The 17304-nt window shown below is 51.3% G+C and overlaps 1 protein-coding gene across 1 annotated transcript in view; it reads left to right on the top strand.

Moving 5' to 3' along the window:
• Positions 1-1211: 1211 nt before the first annotated feature.
• Positions 1212-17304, top strand: part of DCLK3 (doublecortin like kinase 3) — a 61290-nt gene continuing 45197 nt past the window's right edge. Inside the window, exon 1 of the mRNA XM_056129302.1 lies at positions 1212-1270. The gene's annotated coding sequence lies outside the window, so the exon portion shown is untranslated. The remainder of the gene's footprint in view (positions 1271-17304) is intronic.

Here is a 17304-nt window from a genome sequence, read left to right as displayed (position 1 = left end):
TACAGGCTAAGGTGCTTGCCTTGCAATCGGCAGAGCCAGGTTCTACTCCTGGCACCACAGATGGTCACTGAGCACCGCCAGGAGTGACCCTTGACCAGGTACCCAGCCAGGAGCAAGCCCTGAGCACCGTCTAGTGTGCTCCCAGCCAAACGGGCAAGCACTTCAGTAGCGGGAGATACTAACCCCAAGATTAATTTCCAAATAAGCCCTTTCGGTGGGCTTTTGCTTCAATGTCATCCTGCCCAGGAGACCATCCCTGACTCCCAACTTAAAATAACAATATTCTCCATTTCCCCTTCTTGGCTTCGTTTTCCTCCTTCCCCCTTTTCCCCACCATTTTTGATAGTGTCAAGATCTGTCTTTCTTCACTCTAGAGGTGACTTGGGGGCATTTTATTGTACACTTTGTTCAACCTGATCACCCTAGTTGTCTGATCATCAAACCAGCTTGAAGCTTTTCCACACAGTGGCTTCAGGAGGATGCCGCGGCCATTCTGCAACCTTTGGGAGGAGAAAGAGGCGGCAGAGTCGGAGACGCTGCTTGGAAACCTGAAAAGAGGCTGGGTCTTCAGGGGACCTTTAAGAGGAATCAAGCGAATCGCGCGGGGTCCTGGACACGGGGCTTGCGGACCTGGAGGCTCCTCAAGCACACGGGGAGCTGGGGATCTCGGGGTCCCAAGGATGCGGGGATGCGTGAGCGGGAAGGGGGGAAATAGTAGAGGGACAGGGAAAGAGCCCGAGTTTTGACCTGCCAGGAGCGGCGCTCAGGTCCAGGGATGTTCAAACTCCATCCCCGCGGGCTCCAGCGTGCACCTGCGGGGAGGCGTGAGCCCTGCGGGATCTGGGAAGGTAGGACTGGCAGCTGGGCTGCTGCGGCAGGGGTCGGAGCCGGATCCCCGACGGTCCCCGCCCCGGGGGGGTCGCTCCGGGCGCGGGGCGGAGCGGTGGGCGCCCACGCAGGTTGCAGCGGGCCCCGCCCCGACTCCGGGGGCCCGCGCGGCGCGCGCGGCTGGCGGCGGGGCGGGGCGAGGCGGGGCGACCGTGCGGTTGCTAAGCCCGCGCCCCCGGACACGTCCCCGGGCGGGCCCGGAGGGAGGCGCCGTCTCGGCCCCGCGCGCGCCTGCCCCGCCTCTCGCCGTCGAGCCCGGCGCCCGGCGCTGCCGCCCGCACCATGCCCGCCGCCGCGCCCGCCCCGCGCCCGCCGCAGCCGCCGCCGCCGCCGGCGCCCCCGGCCCGGCCGCTCCCCGGCGGCCCCGCGCGTGCCGCCCCGGGTAAGTGCGGAGCGTCCGTTCGGGGTCGCCGTGTGTGCGTGGCTGTCGGTGCCTCCCGGTTCGTGTGCGTGTGTGTATGTGTGTCTACACCTGCGGAACTCGCAGAGCCGAGCGGCTGCTGGCCGGGCAGACGCGGGGGCGTCCAGCCGGCGTGGGTGCGGGCTTTCCCGGGGGGCCGCGTGTCCCGGGTCGGGCCCCCGCCGCGTCTTCCGCGCGCGCGCACCTGTCGAGAGCGGGGGTCGGAGCCTGAGCTCCCCCTCCTCGTGGGTGGTCGCTAGGCGCGGTCGGAGGAGTCGTAGGGAGCCACCCCCTGCCCCCCACCACCCCGCAGACCCCAGGAGACGCCTGGAATAAAACGCAGGGTCAGGCGCCAGCCGCGGAGCCCCGGAGACAGGAGTTGGTGAACTCGCCGGTCCGCTGGTTCTCTGAGGTCGCGTCGCAGGGGCGCCGTGCGCTCCCGGCCCGGGGCAGGTGTTGAGCAGGCGGGGAGGACACAGTCTCGGTGCTGGGCAGACTCTCCGGAGACACACCCCGCCCTCCGCTTGCGAGAGTATCGGGCTTCTGGGACTGGGGGGCGAGGAGAAGTTGTGGAGGGAACTCAGTTGTTTTTGCCTCCCGACCACGGTCACTCCCCCATCCCTGTGCATCCCATTCCCCTTCATTATTTGACGATGCCTTGCCCGAGGCGACTGCTCTCACCTTGGACCTGTCAACACCCCCGCAGCCCCCGTCTTTTAGGACGCGGCTTGCCACTAGGCGGTCTCTGCGCGGAGGAGTGTTTTGGGTGCTGTGAAGTCGGTCCCTGCTGCTGCTTACGGAGAACGGGGCTTGGGGCTCACAATCTGGATCACTGAGAATGAGGCATCTGGACATGGGGTTTGTCCTCAAAGGGCCAAGGTAGCAAGAAGCAGAGACCTCAGAAGGGGAAAAGGAGAGGGCAGCCCCACTGCAGAAAAGCCTTTCGGTGTACCGTGTGGATGGCTGGGGGGTGGGGGGAGGGCGGGGGCAGAAGACGCTTGTGTGTTTGGGGGTGGGGGTGGGGGAGCAGCAGAAAACGGTTTCTGCAAGAGTCTTAGCCAGCCATTCTTAGTAGGCTGCAAAGGTCTTTGGAGCATATATATATATATATATATATATATATATATATATATATAATTTTTTTTAATGGGGAACTAAAAGGAGGAAGGAAAGAGGTGCTGAGGACTCCAGGCAGCCTAAGGGCTGGTGAGGTGTGTTAGTGGGGCAGGGCTGGACTTTGGGTACAAAGGCAGCTGTGGAAGGACACAGGGGCGGCAGGACTGCAGGACTGTGCAGAGGCCCCTAGGACCCCGTTGCCGTTGTGCACGTTGGTGCTCAGGAGTCTTTCTCTCCCAGCTGCCAGCCGCTGTTCTTCAGAGGACAGAGCTTCGGCAGCTGAGCTGAGAAGTGTCTGCCTGGGAGCACTTATTCCCGTGACTGAGAGCCACTGGCCTGAGTATAAATAGTCCGTTCCCTTGTCCTTGATGGAGACACTCGGGGCGTGACATTCATTGTCTCCTGAGATTCACATGGTGGCGTGGCACGATGACCTCCACTGCACCGTGCTTGGCGCATTTTTCTCATTTGATATTTTTCTTAATATTTTATTTGAAGGCACTTTGGGGGGAGGGTTTCTGGGCCACACCTCCGTGATGCTCGAGGTTTACTCTTGCCTTGGTGCTCCAGAGTCAGTCCTGTTGATGTTCGGGATGGAACTCAGGGCACCCGCATGCAGAGAGTATGAAGTCCAGCCCCTTAAGCCATCTCCCCAGCCCCTTGTTGCCCTGTGATGTCTGGCTTCCTTCCGTTAACCAGGTTTTCCTTAAAGCGATTCTCTTCTCACTGGCACCACCATTTCCCTTTCCGGTTCTGATGCCATCAGCGCCAGCAGCCTGTGCTGGCCCCGAATGTGCCTGGGATCCGTATGCCCGGGGCTTCCTTCTGTGGTGTTAGCAAACCGCACTTTGCAGTCAGGCCCCCAGTCCTGGGGGGACTGGGCAGCACACACAGTGCCCAAAGAAGGGGTGGCATGGCGCTTGGGTGTCTCAGGAAAGCAGAACCAGGCAGGAGAGTTGCTGATAGGGCTGAGCATCTCATTTCTGGACTCTGCCTTTCTCATGGGAGGGAAATAGACCTCCCCTCCCCCACCCTCCATTTGCACATTTCAAGCTCAGCTTTCCTTTGTGGAGCTGGCTCAAGGTCTTTTTTTTTTTTTAATTTTATTGAATCACCGTGAGATAGTTATAAGCTTTCATGTTTGGGTTACAATCACACAATGATCAAGCACCCATCCCTCCACCAGTGCACATTCCCCACCACCAATATCCCCGGTATAACCCCCCTTTCCCACCCTCCCTCTGCCTCCATGGCAGACATGATTTCCCATATTCTCTCTCTACTTTTGGTCATTATGGTTTGCAATACAGACCTGAGAGGTTATCATGTTTGGTCCTTTATCTACTTTCTGCACACATCTCCCATCCCGACCTATTCCTCCACTGGCTCAAAGCCTTAAGCTTTGTGCTAAGACCAGGAAAAGGAAGGGAAAAGCTGTCTTGAGCAGTGGAAACAGGGCTGCTGGTTGCAGGGTCAGGTGTTCCTGGGCAGAAGTATGGGTGCTTCTCCAGCTGCTGGGCCTTCCTGGCTTGGACTGTGAGTGCTTGGACCAGCTTCGGTCATCAAGACTCTTGCAGGGCCTTTCCTTGAACTCCGGGGTCCCAGTGGAGCTGGTGTGCAGACCACCCTCCCCCTTACCTTTTTCTTTGGCCAATCTGGTAGCCGAGAAGAACCCCTTTTGAAAATGCCTATTGCGGGGAGTTATATGAAAGTAACGCTTTTATGAAGTGCCTGGTAGTAGAGGTCCAAGGCAGGAAAGATGGGGAGAATGGGAGGATGGGGGGGGGAGGAGATCTGCACTGGGAGTCCAGGAATCCGTTTGTATGCCTAGGCTTCTTGGTGCCTGCGTGCGGTCTGGTGCTGACCTTAGCTGGGAACCTCCATCTTCTCACCTTCTTTACTTCATCACAGCTGTCCCACCCACCTCAGCTGGGTGTTTGATGATCAGAAGGGAAATACTCTCATTGACACGTCAAACAACGATTGAGCAAGCCCATAAGATTACCGAGTGGCTCTTGGTAATCTCTTGGGGATGGGGTGTAAGTGGAAAGGTGGTGTTGTGTGGAGTAAGGGGTGGAATTAGAGAAGCACCCGGTCAGCGGCTGTCTGAAAGGGTGGAAGGTGTCTGGAGCTGGCCGAGTAGATGGGAAGGCTGAATGAGTGTTTTCAGAAGGCTGCAGGAGGCAGGATGCATTATGGTGTGTGGGGGCTTGTGGCCCTGGAGTCCATCAGAACTGTATGATTCTGAGCAAGCTACCTAGCCGCTCTGAGCTTAGTTTCCTCATTGGTAAAATGGGATCAAGTTGTTCTGAGGATTCAGTAATGCAGAGCAGTGGTTTTCAACTTCTGATCTGAGGCTTGCTGCCACTTCGCTATATAAGAAGGTTGAAAATATGTAAAAAGACAGCTCAAGGGGTAGAGCACATAGCATAGCATGTGGGACATCTTGAACTCAATCCTTGCTAATTTAGGGTCCCCCCCAAATAGCACCTGCCAGAGCCCAAGTGCTCCTGTTTATTTATTTTGGGCCTCCCGAGTGGTACTCAGGGGGCTCTGTGAACTTATGGCAGTTCTCTGGCAAACCGGGCAGGCACTTCAGTTCAGAGGTCTGAGGATGCGAAGCTGCTCGGGCCCTCTGGTGCCGGGAATTTCCTGGACCACACTAGCAGTGCTTGGGAACCTCTCGGGCTGTACCCAGTGATGCTCGGGAACCCTGTGATGTTGGGATAGAACTCAGGTCGGTTGTGTGCTACTCTTGCATCCTAACTGCTATATGGTGATCATCAGGTCCTTCAACTCCATTTTTTGCAAAAATATTGAAAGCCGTTGGTTTGTCTCGGTGATTTTCCACTGTGTGGTCTGTAGAGTGTGTGCAGACTCATGCCAGTTACAGGCATAAAAGGTTGAGTACCTCTGCAGAAAGCACTTAGCAGATGTCATTATCAACGCTATTCATTCCAGTTACCCTGAAGGTTGAAGAGAATCTGTTGGGATGCCATGGGTGGGGGCTATCTCCTTTATTCTTGGGGATATGACTCCTTTGGGGATCTTATTAGAATGCAGATGCTAGTTTAGGTGTTTCTGACGCTCTGCTTTTCTCAGAAAGTTCTGTGGGTATTGCTGTGTGGGGACTATAGTCTGAGTATAAACTCATAATCTGTAGTGGGGGCTGAGGAGCGCTGTGCCTGGGGGAGATAGCCTGGGGCGGGGGGGGGGTGCTGGGTTTTGTTGGGTGTGCTCCCCAAGGATAATCCTGGCACTAACTCAGCCTCCTTCAGAGGCACTAGGACAGACCCCTGCAGGAAGCTCCTCCGGCCACCTGGCCAGATGCAGTCCACTTCTGCAGGCTGGCCGAGGAGGTGCAGAAAGGAAGAAGCCCTTCATCCCAACACTGTGATGGTGGGTGGGGAGGGGTCAAGCCCAGCCATGTGTGATGATTATTCGTGAGTTCTGCGTTTTGTGGAGTTCATGGGTAATAGGAATGGGAGGGTTGGGGAAGGGTAGCACAGCTTCCTGGTGACCGTTATATCAGAATTGAGTTTTAAAGGAAGAATCACAGTAGTTGGGCTAGAGGGCTGGGGAGAGGGCAAAAGGGTTCAGGAAATGGCATTCTGGGGTGACAGAACAGATTTGCTGCACAGGCCCTCTGGTGCCAGAAATTCCCATGACTACATTGGCAGTACCTGGGGGCCTCTGGGTTTTACCCAGTGATGCTCGGGGACCATGTGGTGCTGGGGGTAGAACCCAGGTCGGATGCAAGCTAATCTTGCACCCTGACTGATGCACAATCAGGCCCTCCAGCTCCAAGTTTTGCAAAAATGTTGAAAACCACTGGTTTGTGTGCAAAGTGGAAGTGTCACGAGGTAGCTGGATGTGTTCAGACCAATGAGTTAAGAATTATTTGAAGCCTGGAGTATGGTGGGGAAGGAGAACTCGGTATTGGAAGACATCAGGATAGGCGAAGTGGAACTTCGGTAACAAGTTCACTTTATTTATTAATCTGAGGCACTTACCCCAACAAAGATTTACTCTTGCTCACACTGTTTCTCTTTCAGGTGGGTGGAGGGCTGAAGGGACAGATCACTCCCTGCTTGCAGCTGTGCCATTTGGACAGTGTTGCTTTTGTTGCCACCAGCATAGAAGGAGATGGTGGAGGAGATGGTGGGAATGTTGCTCTTGGGCTCTGATTTATGCTCGGCTGGCACTGCATGGGCAGTGCTGCTTGCCCTCCGGCCCATTGACTAGAGCTTACTGTGAGGGCTGGGACGGGAAGGGGCCTGTGTGGGTGGGCAGATCAGAGAACTTCACTGCCTCACCCACAAATGGTTGTTACCGAGTTAAGCCTCATCCTGCAGGCCAGGGTCTCTCCAATGAGAGTAGGAGATTAATTCTTTTAAAGGAACTGAAGTTTTTCAGGTTCCGGGTGGTAGCTTAAATTATTTTTATTGTAATAAAATTTACTGGGTTCCATCCCTGGCCTCCCATATGGTCCCGCAAGCCCTCCAGGAGGGATTCTTGAGTGTAGAGCCAGGATTTACCTTTGAGCATTGTTGATGTGCCCCCAGAACCAAAAACCGAAAGGAAAAAAAAGAATTTGTGAGTCTCCTTGAATCTGCTTGAAGCTCCCCTAGGGTTTGCGAAATGGGAATGTTTAACAAGTGGAGGGCAGAGACCCTCATAGCTTAGGTTTTCTTTGTCCAGGCAGGTGGGCAAAGATGGGAGGGAGTGGAGATTCCCAGGGCTGGTGCAGGAGCTGGTGCAAATGTGGGAACAGGAGATCAGCCCAGTAGGGAGACATTTAGGAGGTCGAGTCCACTGGGCAATTAGAGGCTGACTGGGTGTGGGGGACAGGGTAGGGAGAGGATCAAGATCTTCATCCTGGGGTCCGGATGCTCACATCTCCACAGGAGGCGGTGAGGAGCTCCAGCCGCGTGTGCAGCCCTTTGCTTGGCATCATCCCCTTGTCTATCCAACGGGAGCTTCCTCAGCCTGTTCCCCCCAGAGCTGTTGTGTCTTGTGTTTATTTTTTTTTCCTCTCCAGTTTATTTAATTAGTGTCATTTCAATGATGCCAGCGGCTCTGTTGGCCTTTCTTCTGTGCCTGCTGCTTCTGACCTGCTAGAAGGGTTCTGGCAGCACTTTACATAATTAAGCACATGGTTTCTTTTCTTTTTCTTCTTTTCTTTCATCTGTTGGCCTTCTCCATGTTTGAAAAAGGGGAAATTGAAAGGAGAAAATTGTAGCTAGTTCTGAGGTAGGTGTCATACCAGAAGGTGGTCGGTTCATTATCTGCCTTCGGTTTTTCTTTTAGTGGGTATTTTGGGGCCACCCCTAACGTCTCTCAGGGATGACTCCTGGCTCTGTGCTCAAGGGTTACTCCTGGGAGTGCTTGGGGGACCATATGTGGTGCCAGGGATCTAACCAGGGTCACCTCCATGGAAGGCAAGTGTCTTACCCCTGTACTGTCTCTCTGGCCTACTGCCTTCAGTTTTTAAGAATTAAAATTTAAAGTAATCCAACTCTCCACTGTGTTTTTGCTTTAGTCTCACCTCCCTGACCCTGTTTTTTTTTTTTTTTTTTTTTTTTGGATAGAGAAGCTCAAAGGTCTCTGAGGAGCGAGCAGGTCTGGGGCAGGTTAAATGATCTCTAGGTAGTTACTTAACAGGGCACGTGGAAACTTTGGCGCTTTGAAGAAGGGGAGGGTGGAGAACATGAAACCATCCAAACAGATAGAAGTGTCACACACAGAACACAAATCCCTGAAGTTGTGAAGTTCGGGACATTCAAACATCCAGAAAGGTAGCCCGGTCCTTCTGCCAGGAAAGACTATTAACCTCATGTGCCAGCAGATGGCCGGGGCCTGAGCACGCTGCCGGAAGTGGTGTGGCTCTGTGTCTTCCCATCCTGACAGATTTCTCCTTGACTCCTGGCCCTGCTCCAAGGCATCTCTGCCCCATAGTGGAGATGGCTCCACTGACCAGGGAAGTGTGTGTTTCCCCGGGGATCCCGACTCTTGTGGAAGTGTGTGATGGGTGTGTCAGAGAGGGCACATCCACCATCCCAACACACACTGCATCCTGGGGACTTTTCAGCTCAGAGTTCCCCTCAAACAAGGGGAGTGTTTTTGCTAATGGCCATTTCTGCACCCGCACATGAGTCCAGGGACCCCCTGTGTCAAGGGCTGATGGGATGGAAGGGCAGATCTCTCTGCTGTGGTTTCCAGAGTGTGTCATCCAGAAATGGGGAGCAGGAAGCAAGTGGCTCAGGTGAGTTCTGAGGCAGAATTTCCGGAATCTGGAGCTGAGAGAGAGAGCAGGTGCTCCCTCACCTCCCGACCTCATACCACTGCCACCCACTTCCACCCCTCTGCCCCCTTGGGGCAGGTGCGGGCGGCCCAAGTCCATCACCCCTGAGCTCTCCTCCTTCTTGCAGCTCACTTCTGCTGCAGCGCTCTGTTTGCCTCTTGGAGGAAAGCCAGAAGTGTGGGGGCATCTCTGTACCTTGGGAGCAGCCGTCATTGCTGACGGGGAGGGGGGTGTCACCGTCTCCTTGCCCCTGTGGTGGCATGTTCTCCCCATTCTCTTTGAGGGTGCCTGGGCGCCCATGCAAGAAGCTAGCTCGGACAATGCCTCCTTTCTTCACCCTTTGCAGTATTTCCTGTGATGACCTTACAAATGCAGATCTTTGCCCCAGGCTCTGCCTTGGGGGAGCATCCGATCCAGCAGACCCTGGGGCGGGGGTTGTTGCTGGGGCCCCTGGACCCTGGGAACAGTGCGGGTCCCTTGCCATCACTGGTCCCTGAGAGCACTGCCTTTGTGCCCATTTGTTACTTGGTAGCCTTGGAAGCTTCCGGATGCAGCTGGAGGAGCCAGGGTGGAGCTGGGTGGCTGGGCCTGCTGCAGGCAGAGTGAAAGGAAACCCAGCACTTGGACACGGATGACTGGAGACACCCGCCTTTGTGTCCACACTGTCACTCATCCCTGTGGATGCCCTGGGGTCAGTTCTCAGTCCAACCTCCCCCAGACCTCCCCAGAGCCCCGGGGGGTGGGGGGGTGGTCTTTGTTCTGTGGTCTCCTTTAATGTTTTGCATTTCCGACTTTAAGGCTTTGCCATTTCTTCTGAGGTTGGGTCAGTATCAAAGTACCATTTATTTTTATGTTTTTCTGTGACTTATTTAATTAATCTTTCTGATACTTATAACCATGCAAATTCATTTTGTTTCCCAATGATGAACTTATTGTGACAATGTTAAATAAAATTATTTTGACCCTCCTATTCAGTTTGTAATGATCTTTTCTTTTTTTTCTTTTTTTGTTTTGGGGCCAGCAGTGCTCAGGGAATACTCCTGGCTCTGTGCTTGGAGGTGGCTCCCAACTGGGTCCAGTGCACCATGCGGCTCCAGGGATTGGACCTGGACTCCTGCATTCAAGACAAGTGCTCTTGCCCATGAGCTATCTTCGTGGCCACTGTGATGGTCCTTTAAATCTTCAAGTGTATAGTCTCTATTTTGGGACGTCTGTTTTCTTTTTCCTTAAATCCAGCTATTCTTGCATAAATACCAAGCCATTGTAATTATAGCTCAGTAATATATTTTACTATCTTGATTACTCATTACTCTTTCTCTCGCTTGTCTTCCCTCCAAACCCCTTCCCCCCAGTGTCTAAATGGCATCAAACTGATAAATTATTATAGGGAAGGATTGGGCTGAGGAGATGACTCAGAGGGTTGGATCTCTTGTATGCAGGAGATCAGGCTTAGACCCCCATCCCTTTAAACCCACCCTCACCCATCAGCACCAGACCAGGAGTGACCCCAGAGCTCTAAGCTCAGAGTCTCCCCTGAGCACTGCTACGATAAAATTTCTCTGATAGGAGACAAATTGATAGGTTTAATTTGTTAGAACTTCCCATAATGGAATGGCTTGTGTATTTAAATGGATCTTCTCTTTCTTCATTTTGTAGTCTTTCTTAATGATGATCACATACTTTTTGAAGGTTAAAGTTATTCTTAGGAATCTCCCATATGTTGACATTATAAAGTAATTACTCTTTAAATTATATTTTCCCACCTGCTAATTGTTATATAGAAAAACTGGGAGATATATATGTATATATATATATATATATATACACAAACTATATATGTGATAAATACTGTATTTTGAAGTGAAAATAGATAAAGAAAACACATATACATTCCATGAGATCTCCTGTGCTCTAATTTCTTTTCTAGGTGTCTCATAATACACAGATACAATCTAGAATTAAATTCTGGATGGTGGGCAGGAGGATATAGAGAGAAGGTGTCCACAGAAATGTTGAACTCCTGGGTAAGATTCCCATTCTCATAGAGCAGAGTTCCAGAAGCCCTGAAAACAGCTGGGGCTCATCATGTTTACTCCAGAATAATCTTTCACAAATCAAAAGCTTTCTTGTCGGCACCTCCAGTCCTAGTCATTACTAGCCCCCACATCAAACTCTTCCCTAAAGTGACTGTCACATGTTAGTAATAATGTGTTTGTCTTTTGAGTCTGGATGATAAAAGATTATGTCAGAGGACTCCAGCTTTTCTGTGATGCAGAAGACAGGTCTGGCAGGGCGAACTGGTTCACCTGCAATGAAATAAAAGGACATCAGAGGCCTACCCTGTCTGTAGGTTAAGAAACTGAAACTCCTGGGCCTATTAATTTAATAAAACTTAAGAAACCAAGAGCACTAGAGTCTTTTGGAATTTGGGATCAGCTGGTGCTTAAGGGTTGCAGGCTTCCCCAGTCACCTAACTATGGGAAGTGTTGAAAGTACTAAGTATGTATTATGCTGAGTCCTTGAGCGTGATGATTACTCCATAATGCAGTATTTTCACTTAGAATTCCAAGGACCTCATCACTGTCTCTAAAAAAATGGCTTAGCTAAGGTTGTTTGACTTGTTTTAAATATGGTACTTTGCAAAGATACCGTGTCAGAGCAGTGGCCCACAACTCCCATGAAAAGAAATTTTCATTTTTTCATTTCATTTCATCATCCTGTTATTCGTCGATTGCCTCGAGCAGGCCCCAGTAACGTCTCTTTCATCCTAACCCTGAGATTATATTCAAGGCTCTTTAGGAGAATGAGACCCATCATTGTTACTGGTATTTGGCATATTTGGTACTCCACGAGGAGTTTGCCAGACTCTGCCCTGTGGGCAGGCTACATTCGATAGCCTGCAAGTTTGTCCAAAGTAGGAATGAGATAATAAGATGTCATAAAAGATGTCCTGATAAGATAAGATGAAAAGAAATAGGGAATTAAAAAAAAAAAGAACAACAGGGAAAAAAAACCACTTCCTAGAACCTACTGACAGAGCCTGTGGTTCCCATGGTGTCAGGAACATTTATTAGTTATCTGCGTTCTCCCAGTTGCTTTGTCTATATTACAAAGCAAAGACAGCAGTAGCTGCCTGCTTCTCTTTTGTGTTTTGTTATTTGTGCTTTCTTAATCATTTGTACAAAGCAGGTGTCCCTGTTAAGCTGTTTCTGCAGAAGGGAAAGTAGTGTTATTGGTTGGGGTTTTATGGAGGATAAGGAGATAGTCTGGTAATTCTTTCTTCTCTCTATATTTTTTAAAAAAACAGAAGGACCTGGGAGATAATGCAGGAAATAAAGATGCTTGTCTGGCATGCTGCCAGTCTGGGTTTGAGGTTGGTACTACATATGGTTCCCCAGGCACCGCCAGAAGTGATCCCTGAGTGCAGAGCCAGGAGTAAGCTTTGAAAACTGTTGTGTATGCCCCCCGCCAATCATAAAACAGTTATCAAATATCAGACTCATGCCCAGAGAACTGAGCTCATTGGTACCCTCTTATAGTTCAGTGCTTGGTGGTGTTGGCGATGGAATGCAGGGTCTTGCTTGTTCCAGGCTGTACTCCACTCCTGAGCTCTCTCCCCACCCAGATCAGTATCTCTCTTTTGGTGTTTGGGAGTTACTCCTGGCAGTACTTGGGGACCATGTGGTGCCAACTGAACTCTCTCCAGCCCTCTATTAGTCTTACGTGAGGGGGTTAATTAAGAAAAAAAATCAAAGTTGGTGGGATATGCTGTAGCATAGCACAGCAGAGTGGTCAGGTGCTTGCCTAGCATGTTATTAAGCTGGGTTCGATCCCTAGCACTGCCTATGGCCCCTTGAGCACCACAAGGAATGACCCATGAGCACAGAACCAGGAGTCAGTCCTGAGCATGCTTTGCATGGGCTCAAAGTACAGGGGATCAAACCCAGTAGGTCTGATGGTTCCCTCAAGCACTGCTGGGGAAGCCCCCAGAAGTCCCCATTCACCAGCATGTGGGACCCAGAGGTTCCTGAGCACTGCTTGGAGGACCTAGGTAATCCCTGACTGTGGCAGGAGCCCAGGCAACATTGCATCTTTGGATCTTTGCACTGACCAAGCATTTCCTGAAGGGGCTTCCTGGATCCTTTGAGCATCACTTAGGAGACACTGACTCTTCTAGCCTCCCCCTCCCCCCCAAAAAACCCCCAAAAACAAGACCATATGTGTTGGATTTTTATTCTGTTGAGAGGGTGGTATAAGGAGAGTGTTTTGTATTTCTTTACTTGTTTGTTTCTTTTTTTAATTTTCCATGTTGCTTTTGAATGATTGTCAAAAACTCAAGAGTTTTTGGCTAACTAGCTGTCTCCATCTGGAGGTTGGCATAGTGTTGTTTAACCCTACAGTGAACTAGCAGCCACTGAAAATTCAACCAACAATAGTTACATCCTTTGATAGCTTCTTATGGAACTTTTTCTCAAAGACCCTTTTTTTCCTCAGCTCATGAGAATACCCATTTTCAGTGTAAAAGCCACACAATGGGATATTAGGAAATCACCAAGTACCTGAATTGTTCTTGGATTCACTTACACATGTTAATGAGTGTCTACTGTGTGCCTCATGTGATAGTTGTGGCCATCTTAATGAATTCACACACACACACACACACACACACACACACACACACACACACACACAAAACACATGTAAGCTTGAGGCGATGGTATCAGACTCAGGAGACTGAGATCAAAGCATCAGGCAAATACAGTCTTGGTAAGTGCTCTGGAGGAAAGGAAGAAGCAGGGATGGCAAGCGAGAAGACAAGAGTGGTTCTAGAGTCAGGAAAAAGCCATTTGGTGACTTAATGTTAGGATCACTCTAGGCCCGATCAAAGGTAGAATGGGTGGGTATGAGGGAAGCACTTTAAACACTCCAGGCATCACTGAGTGGACTTTAGTTCTGAATGAATCATGAGAGATGGAATCCTTTCTTTCTATCTACTAAGATACAACTCAAGGGGCTGGAGCGGTGGAGCAGCAGGTAGGGTGCTCACCTCTGACCCAGGTTCGATCCCCAGCATCCCATATGGTCCCCTGAGCACCATCAGGAGTGATTTCTGAGTACAGAGCCAGGAGTCTGCCCTCAGCACTGCCGGGTGTGGCCCCCAAACAAAAACAACTCAAGGAGCTAGCCAGATGGTAGAGAACACACCCAGAAGTAAAAGACCCCAAGTTCATTCACCAGCACCTCATTGCTCTCTCCCACACCCTAGCATTGCTGGGTGAGGCTCCTGTTGAATCAAATCACCACGTGGCCAGTGCTCGTTCTTATTCAAAGACATGGAAGGACTTTCCTAATTTGGGGCCAGTGGTTTGATCCCACGTTCCCTAGAAGCATTTTTTTAAAACACTGTGAATTACTTAGTTCCAGTTATTCATGATTGAGTTTCAGGATACAATATTCAAACCTCAACCTCTTCACCAGTTTCCGCTTCCCAACACCAATGCGCCCAGTTTCCCTCCTCCACCACAGCCTGCCTCTCTGGCAGACATTGTTTTGCTTTTTTCCCTTCTCGGCACTGTGGTTTACAATACTCTTCCTGGTAGGGCATCATACATATCACTTTACCTCTTTTCAGCACCCAGTCCTTGTCCGAGTGACCACATCCCTCTATCAGAGTAGACATTCTTGTGCCTGGGAGTTTTTGGGGAGAACTGTCCTTGGAAGAGAGTTTGGGGAACAAAGCACACTGGATGTATCCAAGCCAGGATGTGGGTTCTTTTGGATCCGCACTTCAGCCTGAGCTCAGAGGTGTGGGAGGGGTGCAGGGAAGGAGTGGGTGGTGGGCTGGCACACACATTGCCCCACAGGGCGGGGGTGCTTCCTCCTCAGGAAGGAGCCTCCCCGTCCCAGGCTGGCAGTTCTGCACTCCAGGCAGCACTAGATCAGCAAATGATAAGAGCTGGGGTGGGGGTGGAGGGTCTGACCTGGGGCAGAAACCCCAGAGGGTAGTTCTTGGGAGAAGTGAGCCAGTATTCCTAGGAGTGGGTTGGGTAGAACCACGTCCTGGGGCAGGGCATCCCTCTCTGTGCCAGCCCGTGGGCTCTGATGGCTGAATAGTGCTAAAGCCTTAGGAGTGGGAGACAGAAGCAGAAGTTCTACATACAGCGTTGCTCTATCACTCAGCATATTCCAGGGACTTCAAGCCCAACGGATTGCTCTTTCCATCCACATGGCTAAAGGTTTTCTGAGTTCTTCCATGCAGCATCTGGGTGGGCCAGCCAGCCTTAAGTGTGCCTGACATTAAGTCTTTATTTGGAATCTTGCCAAGCAAGATCCATTTACTGGGAACACTTCAAATTATAGACCTTTTTTGGGACAACAACAAGAGACAGCATTTCAAAATAAAATGAAGAAGGATGTTATCAGACTCAGGATTCTAATAATCTCCACATAGAAAAGGTGGGTAAGTGTTTAAGGCTCTTGCCCCGAGTCCCTGTAGGAGAGAAGTGTACCCACACTGGCAGAATACTCACACTGACGGGGTGGGGAGGGGAGGGAGGGTGGAGGTGAGGCTGAAGTAATAGCACGGCGGGTAGGGCACTTGCCTTGTACACAGTCGACCCAGGTTCAATCCCCAGCATCCTATATGGTCCCCTGAGCTCCACCAGAAGTGATTTCTGAGCTCAGAGCCAAGAGTAGCCCCTGAGCATCATTGGGTGTGGGATGAAAACCCCACATTGAGTGGGAAGCAGGGTTGGGACTCCACCCCCTGGGTCTTGGGTCCCTCACCTGTAGAATGGGAGCAGGCGTGGCATCCCTGGACACCAAGAAGGATGGCTCTGGGCCCAGTCAGACTTTGGGAGGTGGACACAGTCTTGGCAAAACAGAAATACCCCCAGAGGTCCAGGAGGCACCTTCAGAGACCAGCACCCGGCCTTCTCCCTGCCACCCTTACCACCCCAACCTGCCTCTGCTCCATCCTGGAGCTCCTGTGCTGGCTGGTCCCCACTGCCCCTCAGTACCTGAGGTGGGGACCTTCTGTCTCAAGGTTTACTGGTGGTCTCCGACCAGTGGCAGAGTCTTGAGCTGACCAATAGCCGGGATGGGCACCCTCTCAGAGGTGGTCACAGGGTTGACTTTATCCTGGGGGGACCGTGCCATGACCGGTGGGGCATACTCTTCCGGTAGCCAGCAGCCAGGGGAAAGTAGTGCCCTTCCTTGTGGGCACCCTCAGCCCAGCTTCAGCCCTGAGAGAGGCTGAAGCCTGTCGAGGCTCTGAAGACAGCAGTCTTGGTTAGCACATTGCAGCACGACGCTCCCAAGAGGGCTCGACGCAGTGGCTGGGCTGTTGGAGGGACACGTGCAACGTTCGGCTTTTCAGCAGAAGAGCAGGTTTGCCTGGTGCCACTGTTGTCAGTCTGACTTGACTCGGTCCTGTGTGCTCAGTGCCTGCCATATGCAGGTGACCATGCTTTGGTTCTTGCAGCCCCCCTGGCAGAGTGGACTGTGGGTGGTCATGCAGGCTTTGAGGGCAGTGAGGACTACCAGGCACAGCCAGCAGAGTGTTAGGCAAGCCCCTCTTGCCTCTGGTACCCAGAGTGGGTATTTGTGCCAGCGGGATCCCTCTTCAAGGCAAGGACTTGGTAGCATGACAGCCCTTCTTTTTTTTTAATTGAATCACTGTAAGATGCAGTACCAAAGCTTTTGTGATTGTCAGTCATACAATGTTCCAACACCCATCCCTTTACCAGTATACAGTTCCCACCACCAATATCCCGAGTATCCCTCCCACCACCCCCATTCCCCACCACCCCTACCCCCGCCTCTATGGAAGGTACTTTCCTCCATAATGTCTCTCCTTTTGGGCATTTTGAAACACAGATACTGAGAGGTCGTCATGTTTGGTTCTTTGTCTACTTTCAGCATACTTCTCCCTTCCCGAGCGATCCCTCCAACCATTATTGACTTAATGGTACCTCTTTACCCCAACTGCTCTCTCCCCCAGCAGTTGGGGCAGGCTTTCAACCATGGACCAATCCCCTGGCCCTTGTCTCTACTGTCCTTGGGGCTACTTTTTGTTCTAGAGGAAAACCAGATCCAGTCTGAATTCCCTGAAAGAAGAAAAGTTGACACCTTCTTCTACTTTCCCCCAAGATCGCTCTTCTTTGTTTGGAATCTTAATATACTTTGGGGACCTGATTTTTTTTTAGATCATCCGGTCTCCAGGGATCTGGGAGGAACATTTGCTTGTTTACTGCCATTGCAGGAACACTATGCGACTGTACTTTGCCCAGTTGGGATGTTGGCTAGCTACACAGTCAGGCAGCCCTGAGCGGAGTCCATCCTGCCATGGTGTCCTCGCCTGAGTCCTGTTTCTTCTGGCTGATCTTGTGAACTCAGCTTGATTGCGGATTTCATTTGTCACTGATATGCGGTGCCTTGGGTTATTTATTCGCTTTCCACTTCTGGTGTATCGTTGTTTCTGAAAATTGAGGATGCTGGACCCCTGGTGCTTTCAGTTCTAACGCATAATGATATCTACCCATAGAGTTTTTGCATCCAAACACACTGATCTTTGTTTGCATCCTTCTTAGATTAG

Source organism: Sorex fumeus, unplaced genomic scaffold (assembly GCF_029834395.1).
Source record: "Sorex fumeus unplaced genomic scaffold, SorFum_2.1 ptg000072l, whole genome shotgun sequence".
NCBI classification, from domain to species: Eukaryota; Metazoa; Chordata; class Mammalia; order Eulipotyphla; family Soricidae; genus Sorex; species Sorex fumeus.
Note: the sequence above shows the minus strand (reverse complement) of the source record. Positions and strands in the feature narration are given on the sequence as shown.